The sequence below is a fragment of the Equus caballus genome, chromosome 16 (genome assembly GCF_041296265.1).
Source record: "Equus caballus isolate H_3958 breed thoroughbred chromosome 16, TB-T2T, whole genome shotgun sequence".
Lineage (NCBI taxonomy): Eukaryota > Metazoa > Chordata > Mammalia > Perissodactyla > Equidae > Equus > Equus caballus.
In genome coordinates, this window is record NC_091699.1 from 77,000,119 (window position 1) to 77,012,521 (window position 12,403).

At 42.4% G+C, this 12,403-nt stretch overlaps 1 long non-coding RNA gene across 1 annotated transcript; it reads right to left on the bottom strand.

The window, feature by feature from the left end:
* Positions 1–3,334: 3,334 nt before the first annotated feature.
* Positions 3,335–5,267, bottom strand: LOC102148159 (uncharacterized). Its single transcript, XR_288578.3, has 3 exons — positions 5,101–5,267; positions 4,392–4,479; positions 3,335–3,780 (listed from the first exon to the last, which is right to left on the bottom strand). It is a non-coding gene; the product is annotated as an uncharacterized lncRNA (long non-coding RNA).
* Positions 5,268–12,403: the final 7,136 nt, after the last annotated feature.

A 12,403-nucleotide genomic window follows, 5' to 3' on the forward strand; every position in this document is an offset into this window, starting at 1 on the left:
AGAGGGAGGAAAGAAATAACTGGCCTCCCCCTTCCTCCTGCTTATAATGTCTGATCAGTGGCTCCTACTGGCCAGACCTGGTCAGAAACAGCTGACTGGGAGCTCGAGAATGCAGCCTGCAGGTGTCAGAGCCCTTGAGCAGAGCTGGAGAAGGAAAAGGACTCTAAGGAAATAGGCCCAGGAAATCCTGTTCGTGACTTTTCCTCTTATCTTCTCTCCAAAGCAACAAGGCTTAGAACCTGGGCCTGTTGACCATGCTCCCCATCACAACAGGCCACTTTGTGACATGATGATGAACACTGTGCTGACCCACTCAACAACTCCCTCAGGAATGAAGGACTCACCCTCAGCAGCTGGGAGTGCTGCTGGCAGACGGCCCTCAGCTGTGACCCTCTTTGGGGATGGCAATGGCTAAGGAGAGCCACTGTGCCCAAAGTTGTGCCCTTTCCTGTGGTGGCCAATATCTAATGACTGACTGAGGTGAGGCAAAAATGTCCAACCCCCTTACCCCAACTTGGGACCACTCTGAAGGGTCATCTGGCTTCAGAACTCCCTGAGGGTTGATGGACACCTCCGCTGAGACTGCGTCACAGCTCAACTTTCTCCTCTGCCCAGTCTTGCTGTCCTCCTTTCCCCACAAACACTCCCTCATAAACCTCCTACACAGTCATCTTCCTCTTGGGGTCTTCCTGTGGAACCCGAGCTGTGGAATTTGTGTTAAGCTCTGTAATCAAGTGAACTTCGTTTCCATCCTTTTGGCCTCCGGGGAACCCTCCTGTCACACCAGGGAGTGGGGAGCCCTCTACCTGGCTTCCTTTCAGTCGCTCATATATACGTTTATGCCTAGAATGTTCTTCCCAGATGATCAGCAGCCTCAATCTTTCAACTCATTTAGGTCTCTGCTCAAATATCACCCACCTGTGAACAATGGTGTTCTCTAGCGCCACCCTCTGCCTTATTTTTCTTCATAGCACTCATCATCATCTGACCAATTACCTACAATTATTTGTTGGTTTATGGTGTGTCTCTGCCCACTCAAGAGCAGGGAGTCTGGTTTTGTTCACAGCTGTATATACACAGTGCCGGTGTTTAGCACACAGTGTGAGCTCAATTAAATTTACTAATGAATTCATTCATTCATTCATTCATTCATTTACTGAGTGCCAAGCCATGTGCCAGATGATGCCTTGGAAATTTCTGATCTAGAGAGAAAATTAAACACGTAGAAAAATCGTGATAACACAGTGTGGTAAGTGCTGTAATTGAGGCACAGTTGTCAAACAATGAGAGCAAGTTGGGCTGGCAGGCAAAGCTTCAGAGAGCAGGAGATGAGGGATTGGCTTTCCAGGGAGGAGCAAGGAAAACAGGCCATGGAGTGGGTGAACCATGGAGTGGTCTGGGCAGGCAGGCGGTGACAGCAGAGGTCTCTAGGACATCAGGATCAAGAGGATAATGAGGCAGGAAGGCCAGGCGTGCCCTAAGATCCAGCACTGCCTCTTCTGGAAACTTCTTCCTCAGAACCCTAGTGTGAATGTACAGAGATTTGTGTATGAGGGGGAATCACTGCCACATTGGCTACAATGGCAGAAAATAAGGAGCAACAGAGATGTTGATCAAGAGAGAAACAGCTAAATAAAGAAACTTCCGTAGTTTGCAGTACAGCAGCTATTACAAAGAGTTCCATCAGTCTATATGGACCAACTTGGAAAGACTCTATGTACTTGGTGAAATATCAAACAGAAAGGGATATTACAGAACTATATTGACAAAGTTAAACTCATTTTGTTCAAATATATGCACATACGTGTGTGTGTTTATATAAACGTAGAAGATCATCTGGAAGGAACGAACTTTTGACAGTGGGACTGTGGAATAGATAAGAAGAGGCTTTCATTTTCTGGTATTATTTGAGTTTGTTAAAACTGGCATGGATTGACTCTCAGATTAAATAAATGGAAAGAGAAAAAAGAAAATCTAAAGAGCTTATGGTCACCAGCCATCAAGGACAAACTGAAGGTGGACAAGTCCAAATAGGTCAGGATAATTGACCAAAACAGCTCAAAGGGGTTAAAGCAAAAGAGAGCCAGGAGTCAGGAAGGTGAGCTAACTCAAGACCAGGTCATTGCAGGCACTGGGGAGGGGTAGAGACATAGGTGACCTGATTCCGGGAGAGGCACTACTGATGCTCTGGCCTCCTCGAGGCCACTTCCTGCAGGCCTTACGTGTGTGCGGTAAGCCTTGGCAGTCAGAAAGGGCCACCTGCTGTTATACAGTGACTCCAATGGGGGCAGGAATAGCAGAGCTCAGATGAGGAGGTTCTCTTAAGGCAGGCCTTCTAGCTTTTTCTAAAGCAGCCCTTCCTTCACATATCCCAGAAGAAAGAGAAGATGGAACATCTCTGACTTTTCTCACCAAAAAAGGTCTTTCTTCTTTGCTCCCCGCAGGACCTCTCACAGCTTTTAGCAAGCCTATTTTTGCATTGTGAATCTCCAAGAGGGGATGCCGTATACAGCCCTTCCAAAAAGCATTTGACCACAGAGCACTCCTTCATTAGGTAATATATTTTAATTGCAATCAAGTTTTAATTATGTAAGTATTACTTGAGTGTTTTCTCCTTGTAAAGATCGCCATGCTATCCTGCTAGAGGGAAAGGCCATGTGGAAAGAGGACCTGGAGGATGAGACACCACGTGGAGAGAGAGCCATGCAGAAAAGGTCTGAGATGCTCTAGCCTTGAGGGTGAGGCTGTCTTGATCCTCCTGCCAAGCCCAGCGGAATGCAGCCACATGAATGAGCCAGATGGTTCCATGTGGAACAGAGGCATGCCAGCCCTGCTGAACCCTGCCTGAAGTCTTGACCCAGAGAATCATGCGCAATAACTGGGTTTTGTTTTAAGCCACTAAGTTTTGGCATGGTTTGTTATGCAGCAATAGATAACTGATATATTCTCCCATTCTATCCCCAGTGTCGATCTCCCCCTCCCCCAAGAAAATATTATCTTGAAATTTGTCTTTATCATTACTTTGCTTTTTAAAAATAATTCTATCAAGTATGTAAATTTTTTGCAGTCTATTTTATAATTTTGAGCTGTTTTTGAGCTTCATAAATATAGATTCATGCTACATGTATTCTAGGGAGAATGGAATTGTGGAATACTCACCCAATGAAATATTATTACAGCAGTGAAAATGAATGTTGCCACACACAATACCACAGATGGACAAAGCTTAGAGGCATAGTGTTGTATTGAAAACAGTAAGTTGCAGAAGGCTACAGTATAGATCACTCATCTTTTCATATGATTATTGGCCAGTTCTTCTTCTTCGAGTCTCTGGTTCTTGTTTTTTTTTTTTTTTTTTTTTTTGGTCCATTTTTCTTTTGGGCTGTCTTTTTCTTTTTTATTTTTTACAGTGGAAGATTTGCCTTAAGCTATGTTGCCAATCTTCCTCCTTTTTCTTCCTTTCCCCCCACAAAGCCCCAGTACATAGTTGTAAATTCTTCTAGTTCTTCTATATGAGCTGCCACCATGGCATGGCTACTGACAGGTGAGTGCTGTGGTTCTGCACCTGGGAACCAAACCCAGGCCGCCAAAGCAGAGTGCACCAAACTTTAACAGCTAGACCATCAGGGCTGGCTCGTCTTTTTCTTATTGATTTCTTGGAATCCTTTCTAAATTTTCAGAAATGTCCTTCAGCAGTAGAATACTAGGAATTACTTGAATCTTGAGAAACATTTCCAAGAGAAGAGTTTAAAATTACCAAATCAAACAAAAAAAAACACCCTGAAAGTATTGAAAAAAAGAATGAACAAAATTAACAACAAATTAAATAGGCTCTTTGACTCCTTGCCTGAAAATCCCAAGGATCAGAGACCTGACAGAACCTTGGGCTCTGTTGCTAGATAAGAGGCTGTTTACATAAATCCACAGTGCACAGAGGTTATATTTCATATTTTCTTTGCTACCAATAGGAAATGCATCATTTAACTGGAGATATGGCCCCCTTTTAAACATTTCCTAGGCTAGACCAAGGAATTACTGTTCTTCCTAGCAGTGAATTTACATGCACTTAGGAAAACAGACTCCTTTAACCCCCGAAGAGTCACATTTCCTTCACGTAGGTCACTTGATAGGGCCATTATAGACTCAGATAAGACATGTGGGACTCTGTTTAATCTGTGACAATTTTCTTGTGCCTCTTCATTTATTAAAAGAATGTATCCATTAGCAGTCATTAGTACATTCCGTCAAGATGGGGGCTAAATTATCTTCTATGGCTTAAGAGAAAATGCTTTTTCAAGAAAAATAATGGCATTAATTGTCCAGTGGAATAGATATGGCTTTCTTTGACATAACTTCTCCCTCCTCCCCCAGCGGAATCGGACACTGCTCACCTCTGTCAAAGATCCAGGCCATTTTCTCCCTACCCCATGAGTCAGCTCCTTGCTCCAGCCTGTGGCCTCTCCGGTGGCAGGCCACTATCTACAGGGAATAAATAGAGCTCCTCAGTCCATCACAGTGAGGAACCTCGGACTGATTCCTCTTACTCTCTAATTCATCCAAGGGAGGAGGAAGGAGACGCCTCACTTAGCGAACAATCTCATTTGGAGGGACTCTGTTTTAGCAACAGGAAGCAAATCACATTAGAGAAATCATCACCCTCCTGTAGCTCCAAACTGAAACTGATCTCCTTCTTGACCTTTTGTCTGGAACATACACTCTGTGGAAAATGTGGTTCAAGGAGGGAGGGTGTAGGGCTCTGTGTGTGTGTGTCTGGTATGTTTTCATGATTAAAATAAGTTTTCTATGTGGCTTTTTTAATTAAAAACCTTAAAGTTTTATATCATCTCCTAATGGTATATCTCCAGGGGTTTTCTTTCTCTTACTTACTCCCTCTCAGGGCACATGCATTCTCACAGGCGTTAATAATTACATCTATAGCAATTAAGATATCTTCAGGTGAAAGTAATAAAATACCAACTCATAGTGACTTAAATAACAAAGACATTGAATAAACTTATGTGCAACAAGAAGTCTGGAGGTCAGCCATTCCAGACTTTGTCCAGCAGAGCAACAAGAGCACCAGTGACCAAAAGTTCTTACCATCTTTCTGCTTTGTGACCATCAGCGTGTCAGCACATCAAGATGTCAAGCCACATCTCTCAAGCCACACCTCTCCAACAATCCCATTCTCTCCTGACATGTTCGCGAGCAGGAAAGAAGGAGATAGAAACAAAACAGTCCTTCTCCTCATGGAGGTCTTTTTTATCAGGAAGAAAATCCTTCCCAGAAGCCCCCTAGCCTCATTGGCCAGAACTGGATTGCGTGCCCATCCCTTGACCAATCAAAGGGAAACAAGTTACCATATTTGGACTTAGGCCAATGGTGACTTATCCTCTCCATCTGGTCCAACCCAAACACAGGTGGGATTCTATTCAGAAGGAAAGAGGAATTGTTGATGGGGCAACAGCTCCCAGATCCTTATTTTTAGCCCTTCCTGTTCTTCTCACCTCCAGTTACATCTTCCCAACAGCCTGCTGGGCAGTACTACTTCATTGTCCTACTGTCACCTGGAACTCAGTCTGTCAGGGAACAAATTCCTTTTCTTATCTCCTAATACTGCCTCCCGTTTTTTGCATTTCCTGACTTTTCCAGTAGTTGTTTCATCCATCCATCATGGAGGCTGCAAACCTCAAAATCACTTTTGATGCCCTGTCTGGACTTCCTTATCCAGTCGGTCCCCAAGAGCACTCAATTTTTTATCTTCCTAACGTCTCCCACTCAGGCTCATCATTTCCACTCTTCTTGCTACTCCTTCAGTCATGCTGTTCCAGTTGCACATGGACCACATCATTTCATCTGAAAAGGGCCCCAGCCTCCAGGGTCATGCACTCTGCAGCGAGATTCACCTTATTAAAGCCTACAGGCCTCATCTCTCCCTTGTCTAGGACTAGGCTCCCATATGTCTATAAGAGGAAAATCCAAACCTCTTAGTTTGTGTTTTGAGATTTTCTACATCACCTTTTGAAAAGGATTCCCCATTATTCTTGCTCCAGCCAGACTGGTCTATTCATTGTTCCCCAAAATATGCTTTATGCATTCCCAACACCATACATTTGTCCACACCAATCTCCAAGATGAGAATACCTTTGTGTTCCCTCTCTCCTATCTGAATCCTACCTGGCCTACTCATGGCTCACTGCTGAAATCTTCTTAAATATCCTAGGCTACCATGACTGTTTTCTCCTCTGAAATCCTACATGCTTGTGGAATTATAAGTCAGTTTTGTTTGTTTGTTTGTTTGAGGAAGATTAGCCCTGAGCTAACATCTGCTGCCAATCCTTTTCTTTTTGCTGAGGAAGACTGGCCCTGAGCTAATATCCGTGCCCATCTTCCTCTACTTTATATGTGGGACGCCTGCCACAGCATGGCTTGCCAAGTACTGCCATGTCCACACCCGGGATCCAAACCGGCGAACCCCGGGCCGCCAATGCAGAACGTTCGAATTTAACCACTGCGCCATCGGGCTGGGCCAATAAGTCAGTTTTTAAAAAGAAATTTTAGGGTTAAATAATGATGCAAGTGTAATTCTGTTGTGGCTGTATTACCTGTACTTTGTGATGCGCCACAATAATACTTGCATGGTAAATAATGATCCAATACTGTTGAATATTGGGGAAAGTTTTTTAACTATTCCATTCTAATTATTAAATTCCCAAAAGTTCAAAACCCTTTTAAAAGATAAAAGCAGTAGTACCCTAAACCACGGCTGCAGCAGATTCTTCAAAAGAGTACCATTAGATTTATACACTCTGACGTCATCTATCAGGGGGACACCATTCCTTCATTCTTTCACTCGTAGCCAGGAGGTTGCAATTTTATTGCCTGACAATTGCCATCAGAGTTCTTGGCAGGAGAGCTCTCTATATTTAGGAAAATATCTTGACAAATTGCTTGGGGATGGAGAGTGAGGTTCAGACAGAATTTAACCACACTATTTGTAGCAGGGTGCCATGCTTGTACCTAGGTAAGTGGAGAACTTACCTTCTTAACCATTTCCTCATAAAGAAATACCAAACTGCTTAAAGAAAAATGGCAATGTTGTCAAGACAGAACCTTGTATAGAAAACTAGAAGACAAACAGAACTATTTTTGGTTCAGTTATTTTGTAAGAACTATAGCAAAAGACTAGGAGGCCCTGGGCTGAGCTGCTACGATTAGGTGAAAGTGGACCTGGGACCAATTTGCCCGTAGGGCTTCTCTGAAGGAAGTGCTTCAAGTACGCTTTTTGTTGATATCTAGGGTTTATAAACCTGGCAGGAATTTGGGTTCTGCCACTTACTTTGATTCTCGGAATTTATTTCTTCATTTGGAAGATAGAAGAGGGGAGGCCCATCCTACATCCAGGCTTGAGCTGTATTTTATTTTCCATATGTACTCACACATTTGTGTTTATCTTTTATAAGACTGAGTTCTTATGTTTTGATTCATGTATCTTTGATAACATTGTCTATATCAGTAGTGATGCTTTTAGCAGCAAATAACAGAAAACTCCATTACAGCTGGCTCATATTTAAAGGGGACTTATTGATTCATGTAACTGAAAAAGTCCGGATAACGGGTAGCCATCAGATACTGTTGCATCTGCCTCCAAATCTGCCTTTCCATGATTTGTTCGGCCCCTCCCTCTTTTGTCGGTTGGCTGTGTCCTCAGGCTAACAGTAAGGACTGTAGCATTTCCTGGCCTTGCAGTCTGGCCATAACAATATCCAAAAGAAGAGGGACCATCTCGTCCCAACACTACTCCTAAGTGCAGGAACCCTCTTACCCAGAAACTCCTACCAAACCTTCCATTTCGTCTCCTTGGCCAGAATTTGGTCAAGTGCTCACACCTGAACCAATCCCCTTGGCCTGAGGAATCCCACACACTGATTATTCTAAGATCTGGATTCCTAAACTAATCTCTGTGGCGGGGGGGCAGGATTACACATAGACCAATCAAGCCCACACTGCAAATGGAGGCATAGTCAGAGTCTCTAAACCTCAGGCCTGCGGGAGGGGGGAGGTACCCTGAGCAAAAATCAGGGTGCTGCCAGAAACAGGCAGAGGAAGTGGATGCTGGGTAGGCATCTTCAAAGTTCATTCCATACTAAATATTAGAATACCTATTTCATCTGGAGCCCACGAAACAGGATACAGCTATGTCTGATAACCAAAGGTTGTAATGTTCACAGAGTTCAAGTCTGTCAGATCTTTATCTAACCAAGTCTAAAAATTCCCACAAGGAAATGAGAAACATGTAAACAATTACAGGTCTGTGGGTCACTGTACACCAGCATACGTGAGACCGATTGTTTCCACTCCATATGGGATAGTAATCAGCTTAATTGCACAGAAAAAATAACCCTCCAGAACGAAAACTGCTCCACTGTTTCATCAGAGGAAAATGAAAGAAGCTGAAAAATATACTTCCTTCAAACAGAAAAACAGGCAAAATGTTGGAAAGGATAGATCAAAAGTGAAACAGTCTTTAATTGCTATTTTTTTTCACCAGAGGAACATAAACGAAGTTGGAAGATATGCTCTTCAGATAGAAAAATAGATATAATGTTGGAAAAGATCGATCAGAGGCTGAGTAGTTTTTGTCAATCATTAATGTCCATTTTTATTCTGCCACCAAGTTGACACTCAGAATTTATCAGTTTTGTGAGTGTGGTGAGCAGTCTGTCAATCCCTCCTTGCTTTAGGCTCAATTTGACTTAGAAGTACAGTCGATCCATTCTTCCAACAAAACATCTATTGAGGGCCTCTGAGGTACCAGGCTGCCCTGTGCCCGTAGCATAGTCACGTGGCCAGCCAGCTGCTTTCTTTCCTTTTCTGAGAAGAGGTTGTCTTGGAGGCCACCATTCAATGGCCTAGGGACATTATATCCTTCTTTTGAGCAGCCTTGATCCTTCCTCTGATGTCAGCTCACATAGGTCACCGACTTACTGAGCTCCCGCTACCAAGAAAGAACAGTACAAAATGCTACGTGGGAAGATAAGAGAGAAATCATTGACATAGCTCTTGCTCCTGAGACCCTCACAGCTTTCCTGGAGATACTGCACCACCAGGAAAGAAAGAAGAGAACATACATTTCTAAGAGTTGATGAACTGAGACTCAAAGGGTAGGTAGTGCAGGAGTGAAATATGTCTTCTAATTCCCAGGTTAACATGGTATATGTGCAGGATGGGAAGGGAGACTGGCATGAATGAAGAACAGTGGGAAGGAACAAGTAGAAGAAAGGCTACACTGTGGAAGGCCTTCGAAGTCAGAGATAGAATTAGACCCCGTGGGCTAAAGAAAAGGGAAATAGTCTACATCTCAAAAGCAGGGGTGTGATACAGGTTTCTCCTTCCCACCTCCCAAAAAGTCATTCCTGTCAAAGCAGCCAGTGTGGCGTAGTGGAAAAAGTAAAGCCTATGGTGTCCAAACAGCCTGGGGTTGAATCCTGGCTCAACCACTTATCAGCCCTGTGGCCTTGGGAAAGCTACTTATCCTCTCTGAGCCTCAGTTTTCTCATGCAAAGAAATAAATGAAGTCTATATTCTAAAGTTGTTCTGTCCAGTATGATAGCCGCATGCTCTAAGTGGCTATTGCACTTGAAATATAGTTAGTCCAATTTCAGATGTGCTGTAAGTACAAAATACACACCAGGTTTGGAAAACTTAGCATGAAAAAAAGAAAAGGAAAAATATCTCATAATTCTTGATAACATGCTGAAATGATAAGGTAGGAGTTATTAGGTTAAACAAAATACATTATGAAAATTAATTGTATCTGTTTCTTTTTACCTTTTTTAATGTGGCTACTAGAAAATTTAAAATTACCTAGCCACGATTCTAGACAGAGCAGGGAACAGTTCTTTTTCTCTAATGGAAACTGAAAGTAGGATTTTGTACCCTTAACGTCTTTAAAATCAGTGAGTGTAGTAATTTGTAGACATGGCCACAAATTCTATCCATGCCTTTTGGTCATGTCCTCCTGCTGTGACTCTGGGCTGGACTTGTTACTTGCCTTGCCAATGGGAATTAACAACATGACGTGAGCAGAGGCTGTCAAACTACTTGTGCATCAGAGCTTGCTCTCTTGGAAACCTTGCTACCACTACTAAATGAATAAGCCCGAGCTAGCCTTCTGGATGAGAAAGGTACATTGCCAACTTTTCCCCATTGCCCCAGCTGACATGGAGTCAACCACCAGATATGCAAATAAGGCCATTGTAGATCATCCAGCCCCAAGCGAGCTGGCCAGCTGACCCACAGAATCATGAGAAATAATATGTTTATTGTTTTAACATAAGTTTTGGGTGTTTTATGCAGCAAAAGTTAACTTGTAGAGTATGGATGAGTCCATGACAACCATATTAGCAGAATCTTCACCAGAGTCTACGGAAGAATGGAGACTAGTAAAATCCAGTTAATCTGTCTCTCTTAAGGGATGAGCTTGTAACTTCATTCATACACATATATACACTGACATACACTTCCCCCCACACACACGCATACCACCACACACGCACACACACACACACCACAACTCAGGAGAACTGGAAATGTTGATCCAGACAAACTGAGAATGACATGCAGGATTTTCCACCCCTTTGGGATGTAAGATCTCTTTTTCTGATGGACAAAAGCACTTGGACACCTATACTCTGGTAGTTATTTATTAATATCTATCTGTTGATTGAGAGCATATATAATGTCCACAGGGCACCTGCTAGGACTTATATGCCTTTATGAAATTGAGGTAAAAGAGGGCTTTCTAGATGGATCAATTAGAAAATGGTGCCACTTCTCATGGATGACTCAGCCCCAAAGGAGGACAAATGGCTCATGGAAGGGAGTGGGGCTGCTTTTCAGCCCTCATATGGGCCCGCTCAGCTGGGCGCCCTTGGCCAAGGACCAACTGATACAACGATAAGGAGGCCCTGAGGACCCAAAGACTCTGTGGATTCGGTAAGACTGAAAAAAAATTGTGTTTGGTTCACAACAACAGTGTCTGGATGAATTTGAAAAATAGTCATTCTTTATTCTTCAGACAAGGCAAAAAAAAAAGGCCTTGAAAGTTAAAATGGATTCAGAGACTTCTTGCCACAACATTACCCCTCTCCAAGGGTCTGTAGCCCACAGATGGGATTCAGACCACTGAAAGTTGTGTCTAATGACCACAAGAGGGCAGGAATCAGGAACAGACATTGTCCCTCTCTGGCCTACACTCAGTTCACAACTGCAGATCAAGTGTGAGAATTGGGCAAGGCGGTAAGGTGCCACCTTACCACTTTGCCCCAACAAATAAATCACAGGATTTAGTGCTAAATTTTGTTTTACACTTTACATTTTGTTCACACATATTTTTCAGTGAAAAAAAAAGATGCCTACAAATGAATAATCTTAACATAAAATTCTGAGTTATTAATAACACTTAGTTCTAGCCATGAGTTAATTTAGCCACTCAGGTATCCCAACACAATGAAAATGTGCCACCTTCAAAACTGCATCAGTGTACCAAGTTTTCCCCCAAAAGGGCACAGATTCCAGAGATGGGTGTTGGAACACTATCCTATCACTCCTCTCATCCAGTCAAACATTAAGTTAAACAAAATAGAAAAATCAGTCTTCATATCTGTTGACTGTTGTCTTGAGACTCTGTGATCCTCTGTAACAATGCCTTCCGTTTATATAAGATATTTGCTTTTTTGATGCCCTTTCTTTAAACCACAAATCATAAACCACAGAACTATTTTTAAGAGTTAAAATAAATTTTTGTTTTCATGATACTCTTATGGCATAACAAGGGCAAACATTATACTTTTGCCTGCTTCAGAGATGGGGGAAATTGAGAAACAGAGATAGTATCTCAAATTATTTGCAGAACTAGTCAATGCAGCGCTTCTCTCCACTACATGAAGCTGCTTTATATGGGGCAAGATTAAATCACAAGTAGTATATTTTTCAACTTTTTAGTTAACCCAAGCCTGTGGTGTATGGGTAAATGTGTAACAACTGGATCCTTAAGTGAAAAAGCCCTGATTTGTAGCACTTGCCAATTTCCATGGTGTAAATACCCGCCTGCAGCTGATTTCCAGCTCCCACGTGATGTCACTGAATGCAGAGTTGGGAAGAGATGCGCAGTAGCACACCATTGTTTAGTATTTATACTAAACAGATACAATAGGCATAACCTCAAGAACATGGTAATAGTAAAATAATTAGGAAGTTAAGAATTTTGCGTATTTACTACCTTTGTTTTTAAATATAATTTATTTGATTGTAGGTTTATATAATTTAATTTTTAATGATGGCTGCAGCTCACCAAATTCTTGGAAATTTAATAGTTGGCTCTCACCAGTCAGTAGGAGCC